The sequence below is a fragment of the Propithecus coquereli genome, unplaced genomic scaffold, assembly GCF_000956105.1.
Source record: "Propithecus coquereli isolate 6110/MARCELLA unplaced genomic scaffold, Pcoq_1.0 Scaffold3, whole genome shotgun sequence".
Taxonomy (NCBI): Eukaryota; Metazoa; Chordata; class Mammalia; order Primates; family Indriidae; genus Propithecus; species Propithecus coquereli.
In genome coordinates this window covers 3,286,329-3,296,229 of record NW_012148618.1, presented here as the reverse complement: position 1 = coordinate 3,296,229, position 9,901 = coordinate 3,286,329, and the positions used below count along the sequence as shown (strand labels likewise).

The window sequence follows — 9,901 nt, the reverse complement described above, 5'->3', positions numbered from 1 at the left end:
CAGGTCAGTATAATATAACAAAAAGCAATCAGAGTTATACGGTTATCTAAATCTACAAATATGGATCTGATGATATTGACTCTATCAGCCTGTGAAATTAAGCATTTATTGGGCTCCTTAAAATTAAAATTGCCCAATTATATACATAAATAGAAGTGTCTGGTTTCTCTTTGGCACTCAGATTGTGTATTAACTAAGGAATATATACATATGGGTTTTTTTCTGGATAGTTTTCATATGATTTATCTGTGATAAAAATTCTTATATTTGGTCATTTAAATTTCTAGTTCTGGGATCAATAAAATTATAACTATGTCATTTTGTTTATTGATTTGGTTGTAAATAAAAGGAAAATATATATTTTCTGATTGTGGTTCTTATTATATTTGGTTTTATTAATTTTGTTGATATGGTCATTACTGACAAATAAACCCTTAGAAGCAATTTACCAAAATTTCTATGAAGCAATAAAATATTCTAGCCTAATGATATCTAAACATTTATTGTTTTCTTTAAACATCACCTCTTTCAAAGCCCCAAAAGACAAATTCTAATTCCATGTATAGTAATATCAGTCAAAATATTCAGAAATGCAGTGTTCTGGATACCTAATATTTTTACCTAAATGAAGGATAACCAAAAACTTGAGTCAGTTAATTGGGTTTTAGATGACGGACTATCTCCCCCTAAAAATTGGAGAGAGAAATGGTGTACTTGGGGATAAATTGCTTACGTTAAAAAAATTATCAGTTCATTGTTATTTATTGCTGAAAACAGTGTGAAAATAACATTAAGGAAAAATTTTTAAGGAAAAAAGCATCCAGAATTAAATCACTCTAATGTAACTAGTTTTGTTTAAATGTCTGTTTTATGTAAGATTATGTTGAACTTGTTCCCATGTTAGCAAGTTTTTATAATTATATAATTATAGGAACTATAATATTTTATTAAATTAATATGGTATAAATTAAGAATTTTTATGTGATGAGATGAACATTTTCCTAGAAGTAGGGTCTTCCTTCCAAATAGCTAGGAGCTGACTTGTAAAGGATATAAGAAAGGGAATTTTCATAAATGGAATTAGGAGAAAAATGAATGCCACTGCTACACACGAATGGGCTCTTACAGGATTAGCACTTGGTCTTTCAGGAGTAAAGTTACTGAACACTCCAACACCCTCCTTCCACACACCACTGATCCTATTGTTGGACATTATAGCTATGTTCATTGTTCTGTCATAAAATTATATTTCACTAAAATCTTCATAAAGATTTGTGTCACGACCCAGATTGCAGAATGGGGGATGGACACAGAAAGAAACACACAGACACACACAAGGACATACAAGACTGCAGTAGACAATTCTACCAGTCGCTTTATTATATACTTTTTCTATGTCCGGCAGCTACTTCCTGGTACGTGACTACCTTGGGCGCCTTGAGGAAACACATTTTCATTCCTTCCAGACTATTGCTTAAGGGAAGCAGACGTTTGCATCTTAACTTCTTGTATCTTAACTTCTTTATCTCATTACCGTATGCAGGACAATGAGATGCCTTGGCTTGTTTGCAAGACCCAAGGCACTTGGTTATCTGTCATAAAGCTATCTGTCATGAGGAATAGTTCTGTTTGGTCAAGAGGCCGTGCCCGGGCCTATTGACCTCTGGCGCCAAGGAGAGCACACCCAGTTTCGCTGACTCTGGGCTTAAGCCAATTTTGCCCAGGGACGGCCCCTACAATTTGCCATGACAATATTTTACAAATCTAAATTAAGAATCATCATCTAATCAGAAACAAAACTGTCCCCCAAAATCCAGGATATAAGAATACTATGTGCATGGAACAATTTTCCTTTCAGAGTTTTTGTCATAGAACAATTTCTTGGGAAAGAGATAGTTGTTCAGCTCAAAAGGTAGAAACATATTTGTGAGTTTGGGCCTGGACATTCCAGATTGAACAACTATTTGCTCCTTTGATGTGACAAGTTGTCAGGTTCCTCAGTCCGTCTTACTTATGGGAGCTCTGCCATATCTCTCAATTGTATATCCCATTGAAGATGTTTCCTATATTCCATACCCGTTTACTGGGTATGTGACTTTAAAATTACTTGCAATCTGATCAGCAAAGGTCTCAAGCAGAACAAGTAGTCAAGGCAGGCAATATTTCCACCATAATTTCAGAAATCCCTACTTTGGGTTACTAAGTTAATACATTTGCACAGCCACTAGCTTTTCAATGATTGCTTCTTACACCCCCAGATACCATGATTGTTGATTCACGATCTTTTCTATAGTGCTAAATTATTTGACCAAACACTACATAAATACTATATTTTTCCAAAGCCAAACTACATCCCAAAGAGAGAGAGAGAGAAGAAGAGAGAAAGAATATTATGCATAGCCGTAAAAATACAGTGTTCTTTTTTTCTTTAGTATTTAGACTTTCGAGAGAACACAGCACAGTGATATTTAAAAATAATTGTGCTGGTTAGTGGTTTCCTCAGAGGAAATGAAAATAGAAAGTCATGGTGTTTATTAGCTACCATTAAAAATTTGTTAAGTTGACCAAACTTTTAACCTTCCCTCAACTACAACTAATTCTCTCACAAAGCAAATTTATTTGAACAACCAGACGTGCATTCAAGGTTACTGCAAAATTAGAGCATGAGGCACATAGGCAAACAATATTACAAGAGAAGAATAACAATTAACATTTTGAGCCACTTTTTTGGGCAGGCAATGTTCTAAGTTTTTTCTATGTTTCATTTTATTTTCTACTCATAACAACCCAAAGAAGTCAGGTCAGTTTTATTGTATCTCCAGTTTATTAAGGGTGAAACAGGCACAAAGAGTAATTTAGTTAGTTGGAGACAATATCTGATCCCAGGCAGGCTGACTAGAGAGCCCACATTTCTTATTACCAGAGAGGAAAAGGGACGACACTCTAGAATGAGGTGGATTGGTTCAAATCTAAGTACTATTCCTAATTGTGTGAGCTTGCGTAAATCATTTGACCTTTCTGCCTTGATTGCTTAATCTATAAAATAGAGCTAATGACAATACTTTTGCCAGACAGTGGCTATAAAGAATAAATGAGGTAAATCAGAATAGGATCTTATACATGGTATCAATGCAATTAGTTTCAGTTAACATTACTAACGTCTTTCATTTGTAAAGCTCTTTATCATTTACAAAACATTTTTACATAGTTGCTCAGTTCATCCTCACAAATTCTGTTGCACAGTTAGGGTTAGATATTTCCATACTCATTTCATAGATGAAGCCCAAAGAAACCAAGTATATTGTCGAAGGTCACACATAGTAAGTGAAGGAACTGATTTTAAGTAAGTCAGAATTCTGCTCTGCTATACATCCTCTCCTGGGAACTATGGCCAGGTCCTATGTAGCTAGCTAGCTTCAGGACATGGCCATGCAGGCCAAAGAGCTGGCTTTATCCCAGAAATGAATACTGTAGAGGAGAAATAAGTGTAGGAGAAACACTCAAGGATTTCTTTTCAGTAGTTTTAAGACAATACCTACACAGATTATATGAATATTTATGTAGAAAGCATTTAATATATAAAAATTATGTTATTGAGTAAGAAAGACAGGCAGACTATAAGACAATATGATTACATAATCTTACATAAATAGTCATGGAATTATTTAAATTTAAATTATTTAATTTAAATTCTTTTTTTCCTCCATTATACTGATATCTGTTTATTTCCTAATTTTTCCATGTAAACATATATACTTCATCTTAAGTATGCAGCTAATAAGCTCTGTCACACATGTATTAGGTATAAAATAAGAATGAATATAGTGATGGAAGTTTAAAAGTAGCCTCTTTTCTCAAAAGTCTTACTTTCAGATATTAATATCCTCTTAAGCAAATCTTTATACCCAAATGAACAGCAAAAGAGACAGATTTAGTGAAGAGAAGAGTTTTGAAAGGCAAAAGCGTTAACAAAAAAATTTGAGGCACTACAAAATCTAAGATTTTAATCAAAATTCAAATTTATTTCCCCAATCCTCAACAGAACAAAAGTCCCTCACATAATACTTGAAAAGTTAATTTTGGGGACAAGAGATGAGACAACTATTTTAATAGTGTCACAGTCAAACTTATGTAATTGTTATTGCAACAGAGGCAGAAAGAAACATTCGGAAAGGATTTCCGTCAAGTTAAGCAAGATGTGAATTAGAGAGTGGGGACCCTTCTCTCTCTGGAAAATTGAATTACCAAAACCCAGTCCTGGCTCTGATCTCTTGACTTCCTTCCCAGAAGTTTCCTAACAGCCCATATCCTCTGGAAAAGAAAGATCCTACCATTCAGCTAGAAATCTACCTTCTACTCTGCACGCCAAGCCTCAGTGGGAAAGTGGAGTCCCCTTCAGTAAGACTGTGCATCCCTCTTCAATTTTTCTGCTATAAAGAGAGAGAAGGAGAAGGGTGGAAATGGTAGAGAGGTTTTGAGGATGTCTTATTTTGAGGAAGAAAACTCTCCTGGAAAATGGAGAAGGAACTTGTTCTTTCAGACATTAGGAAGATATGAAACAAAGTCAGTGAGAACTGAAATCCCCAAACTAGAGAAGAGGAAATCATGAAATAGAAAAGGGTTTGGGGGGGGGGAAGGGAGAGAATATGGTGCAGTTTGGGGAGAAGTTAAGAAGTTAATAAAGCACTCTCCTTCCCCTACTAGTTAATAACAAGGGTGTCACCTGTGTGTGACAGAGGGCAGAGGCCATTGTTGAGGAAAAAAATCACAGAAGAGAAGGCTTTACTCTTGCTCCAGGATAATGTGAGAGAATCCTTCCAGAGAAATTTCAACCCTGTCTCCACTGACTTCCATTTTCTCTCCTCAAAGGTAAACAAATGGCTGCCCTAGGGCCAGGTAATTCTGGTGGACAACATGGAAGAGCAAGTAGTGGAAACTGACAGGGGAGAAAACAAAAATGAAGAATCTCCCCTACATAGAGATTCTATAGCTCTCCCTAGGAGAAGCCAGAGGCCTGGAGCTGGGCAGGGACTAGGCAGAGTTTAAGAGGAATATTTGGGTTAAGGCTAGACACAGTGTAATTGGCCAAATGAAAAACTCTCATTTGTGGACTATCTAAATATGCCTCAGGATAATATTATCAAATTTGATCTCCTGAAGACAAAGAATCGCTCCATAGCTCAGAATTCTATATTCCTAGGATCTCTGTGCCACGTCCATTATGTCTCCTCAGTCTGAGATATATTTCACCCCTAGAATCTCCTTAGATACTAGCATAGAGAGGGAAGCCCAAGATTAACAGGACATGCTATTTGACACAGACAGGGTTCAAGAAACAGACTTTGAAAAATGTGAGGGAATAGCCACGGAAATAGAATGATGGAGCACCACGCATATTGATGTCCACAATGAGGGTGATGGTTTTGAAGGTTGAGCCGGCTAGGTGATTAACTCCCAGGCCCCTCTCAGGCCTCCTCTGAACTTTCCACTGCAGTCTGGGGCTTATACACCTATAATGCTCCAGCAGCTGAAGGAAAGGCAGTTCTGCACTTTCAGAGCCAGCTTCAGGTGATCACTCAGGCATGTTATCCTTCTAGCGACCCAGAGGAAAGACAGAGAAGTCCACGTCTTTTACTGCTAAGTCCTCCTTTGCCCAAGGGCATGAGCTACTGAGTAAGTTCAAACCCTCTCAGGAGGACAACACCCTTCACTTGTGGTTACCTGGCATCTTGCATTCCCAGAGCACCAGTCCGATCTGCCTCTTTCCATCTTTTCATGGACCTGGAGGGGGCACATATGATTACTGCTCATTTTTTCACGGGCAGTTGGAGGCCTTAGCATGAGAGAGGAATAAATAAACAGTGAGAAAAGGGTCAAAACGCCCTCCTCCCTTCAGCACTGAAGACAAAAGTGTCAAGATTTCTTGCTTCTCTTAACTGCTTTTTCAACTTCACCCTTCCCCTTTCTTCTCTACTTTCCTGATGTTTTACCTGAACTAACTTACGAGGCTTTCTATTTTCCATAAACTCAACAGTATCATTCATTTGAAATGTTTCCTTAGTCCTGCCTGAGAACTGCCATAGTGGAAAGACCAGCCTATAGTCCCAGTGCTGCCACTTTCTACTTCTTTGACCTCAGGCAAGTAACTTAGCTTCTTCGACATTCAACTGCCCTGTGAGTAAAATAAAGTGAATAAATCTGGCCCATGTATGTCTCATGGTTAGAAATCTGAAAACAGGGCATGTTTAAGTCTTTTTGTGCTTCTATAGTCGCCTTTTTTGTCTCATCCAATTCACTCTGTAATGAGTCAAGGAAAGTTGCTGCTGAGTCTTGGAAGTAAGTAGCTCGTTTATAACTGAGGTCTCTCCTCCAAAAAACTTAAGAACCCGGGCTAGTCATACCCAGCAAGAAGATAGGGAAGAGTCACTAGTTTCTCTGCTGGGATTGCTGGTATCTATTCCAAGTTGCAAGTATCTGGCTCTTCTCTCTCTTCCCTCTGTATCCACAGAGAGGCACAACTGAGTGCACAACTTGAGTCCCCTGCTTGGCCAAATGCCCCCCTCATATTGTAATCACAGAGCTGTTTCTCTAATATGTCCCAGAACTCCCAAGGATGTTACGTGTATCACAAAGCCCCAGGCTGGGATTGTCCACTATTGTAAGATTTGACAACCTATTCTTTCTCCTCTTTTTCTAGAAGCAATGCCAAGGATGGGAAGATCTCTGTTCTCCTACACGCTCCTTCTTCTCTTACTGGTGGCTTTGATGAGCCTTGGCTTGATGAGCTGGGCATGGACTGCCCCTGACTGCACCATAGCAGACAGCTCCCTGTTGCCTAACCTCTCCTACTACATCCCATTCTGTTCTTTGGCCCCAGGACTGCATATCTTTGCACCATGCTCCAATGTGAAAGACCTGGCTCAGACCTTGACTGCAGTGCCCCGGGATATAGAGGCACTATGCCTCCAGGGCACAGTACCTATCCTGTCGACAGATGCCAGGGTTACATCTGGGGCATTTCAAGGACTGGAGCAGCTACAGCACCTTTCCTTTGAGCATCATGCTCCCTGTTGCCTGAGTCTATTCCTCTCTCCAGGTGCTCTGGAGCCCCTTAAATTCCTCAAGAGCCTTTCCTTTCAAGGCTACTGCCTGAATAATAGCCAGAACATCCAGCTGCCCATGAAACTTAGTCATCTGACTCTTAGGAACAGCTCTTTGATAGAGCTGCAGGAACTGCAAGGGCTCTTCCCAAACCTTTTCCCTGATTCCTCTCCTACAGCCAGCCCCAGACCATGGTCACCCTTCCTGAAGATGCTGGATCTGTCTGCCAACCTGAAGCTGAGCCGGGTGGGTGTCAGAGCCTTGCATGGCCTCCAGCTCCATTCTTTGAGATTGGATGGCACCCCATAAGTGCATTAACCCTCACAGACTCAGGACTGCTCCACCTGAACTCCCTCTCCCTTGTGGGTACAGGTGTAGAAAAATTGCCTGGGAATGTGACAGGATACTTTGAGCTTCGTGCACTTGACCTTGGGAGAAACCAAATCCAGAACATAGGAGATGAGGATCTCTCAAGCTGCCCCTCCCTGAAACTCCTCAGCCTTCATGCCAATGGCCTGCAGTTTCTTCCTACCAGGTTCCCGAGTGCCCTGCCCCAGCTTCAGAGGCTCAATCTGTCCATGAATAAGCTGGGCCCAACCTTGATGCTACTAGAAGGTCTGGTCAGCTCAAACCTGAGAGTGCTAGATCTGTCCCACAATGAGCTCAGTGTTCTTCCCTGTGGGACCTTCTCCTTTCTTCCTCGACTCTAGGAGCTCTGGCTGAGTGGCAACAACATCTCCAACATATCCAGTGAGAGCCTGAAGGGACTGAGGTAGCTGAAGACCCTAGACCTGAGTTGGAACCAAATTAAGGTGCTAAATCCAGGCTGGCTTTCCTTTCTTCCTGCCCTCACTTCACTGAACCTCCTGGGCACCCGTTTAGAGAGGATCTTAGGCAAGTAGCTCCAAGGTCCTCAGAAGCTGAGCCATCTGCAGCTCGGTTCTCTTGACGCGCTGGAGATCTACCATCCATGGCCTCCAGCACTGCTCAGCTTGGAGGCTTGGGCAGAAGGATAAATCCAGCTTAGTGTCCCCAGGGGAGAACCCTTCTTGTCCCTGGAGAACCTTACCTTACAAACTCATCATATGTTGCTGGTTCCAGACAACATCACAGTCCACTTCCCTTCTCTACGTCACCTCACTCTGAGAGGCTGCAGCTCCTACATTTTTTCAAGCCATCAATCCCAGAGGTTCTTCCCACAGCTTCCAGTCTTGGAGCACTTGCTCTTCTGGTCTACTCATGATGGTACGGAAGACCTGCGTCTATCTGAGATGCCCAGGCTGCGAGTGCTGGAGCTGGGGGACCTGGACTTCCTCCGTCACTCAAGTCCAGTGAAACTGGAGGTGCTGCTGAAGGAGCTGCCTCATTACAGGTGCTGGCATTGAGCAACCTGAATCTTGGAAACCTGTCCCTCTCCAGTTTCATGAACTTGGGCCTCCTCCGGCTGCTGCTACTCAACTCTGAATGGATCCTGGGGTTGGACAGCAGCCTCCAGGAGCTAATCCCCCAAATGCCTCAATATGTTTATTTCTCCGATGTCACTTTCATCTGCCAGTGTGAGAGCTCTTGGATGGCACCTTGGGCAATACAGGCCCCATCAACACCTTTGTGTATGGGCTGGAGAAATCCATCTGCATGGCCAATGCCTCTGACTACTTCAAGACTCCACTGCTCTCCTTCCTTTCTGGCCACTGCCCACATGATGCGGGGCTTCAGGCCTTTCTCATCAGTTTCACTCTGGCACTCCTGCTGACCGTCCTCACACTGCTCGGCTGCCCCAGATGGCTCTGGCTGCACCACCTCCAGGCTCTCTTTCGTATCTCGTGATGGAAATTGGGTGGGTGGGGCCCTAGAAGCTAATTCCGCTATGATGTCTTTCTATCCTATTGTATGCAGGACCAAGCCTGGGTGCTGGAAAAACTGGTCCCTGCCCTGGAGAAGCCTCCTCCTGCTGGCAAGGGCTTGAGGCTCTGCCTGCCTGAAAGAGACTTCGAAGCTGGGTAAGACAGGTTGGATGCGATGGCTGCCAGCATGGAGAGCAGTAGAGCCACCCTCTGTATGCTCAGCTGCCAAGCCCTGAGCAGTCTCTGGTGCAATCTAGAGTTAAGGCTTGCCACCTACTACTTGGTGGCCAAGCCTAGGACTGCTCACCTCCTGCTGCTATTTCTGGAGCCTATTGATTAGGTGGTAGCTGCACAGCTACCACCGCCTTACCCGGTGGCTCCAGGAGGAGGACTATTTCAATTTGCCCCAAGGGAGGGTTGAGTGGGATGCCTTCTGTGAACAACTTCGGAGAAGGCTAAGGAAAGCCAGACAAGAAAGAGAGGATTAGGGACTGTGAGAGACTTAGCCATGCAGAAATATCTCTCAGCAGAAGCCTGGACGCCATGACACCAATGGTGGGCAGGCTCCCAGTGGGAGTCTGTAGGCAATGCTTGCAGCAAGCCCACTTTCCACATGGAAAATGCTAGATGAAGACACCAAATCTCAAAAAGTAACCGAAAGCCCCTGGAAGCAAAGTATTCATTCACAAAACATTCTGATACCTGCTAGTCCTCTCACAACAAAAGGCACTTCCCAAAAAAGAATACACAAAAATGGTTTGTAGAATCCCATGTGAATTTTTCAGAATGAATTCATTCTGTCTCCATTGAAAGCAGTGTATTCACTTGTTTGTAAAAAGCTACTTTATTCCAGAGGAATGGGACAAGAATCAATGAGCTATTTATCAGTGCTCTGAAGCTAAATTGAAAATTCAGAGTTTCCTTGACTCATAAGGTTCTCACGGTAATAGTATTAC

General features: G+C 42.1%; 1 pseudogene; it reads left to right on the top strand.

The window, feature by feature from the left end:
• Positions 1-6,711: 6,711 nt before the first annotated feature.
• LOC105814193 lies at positions 6,712-9,433 on the top strand (annotated as a pseudogene).
• Positions 9,434-9,901: the final 468 nt, after the last annotated feature.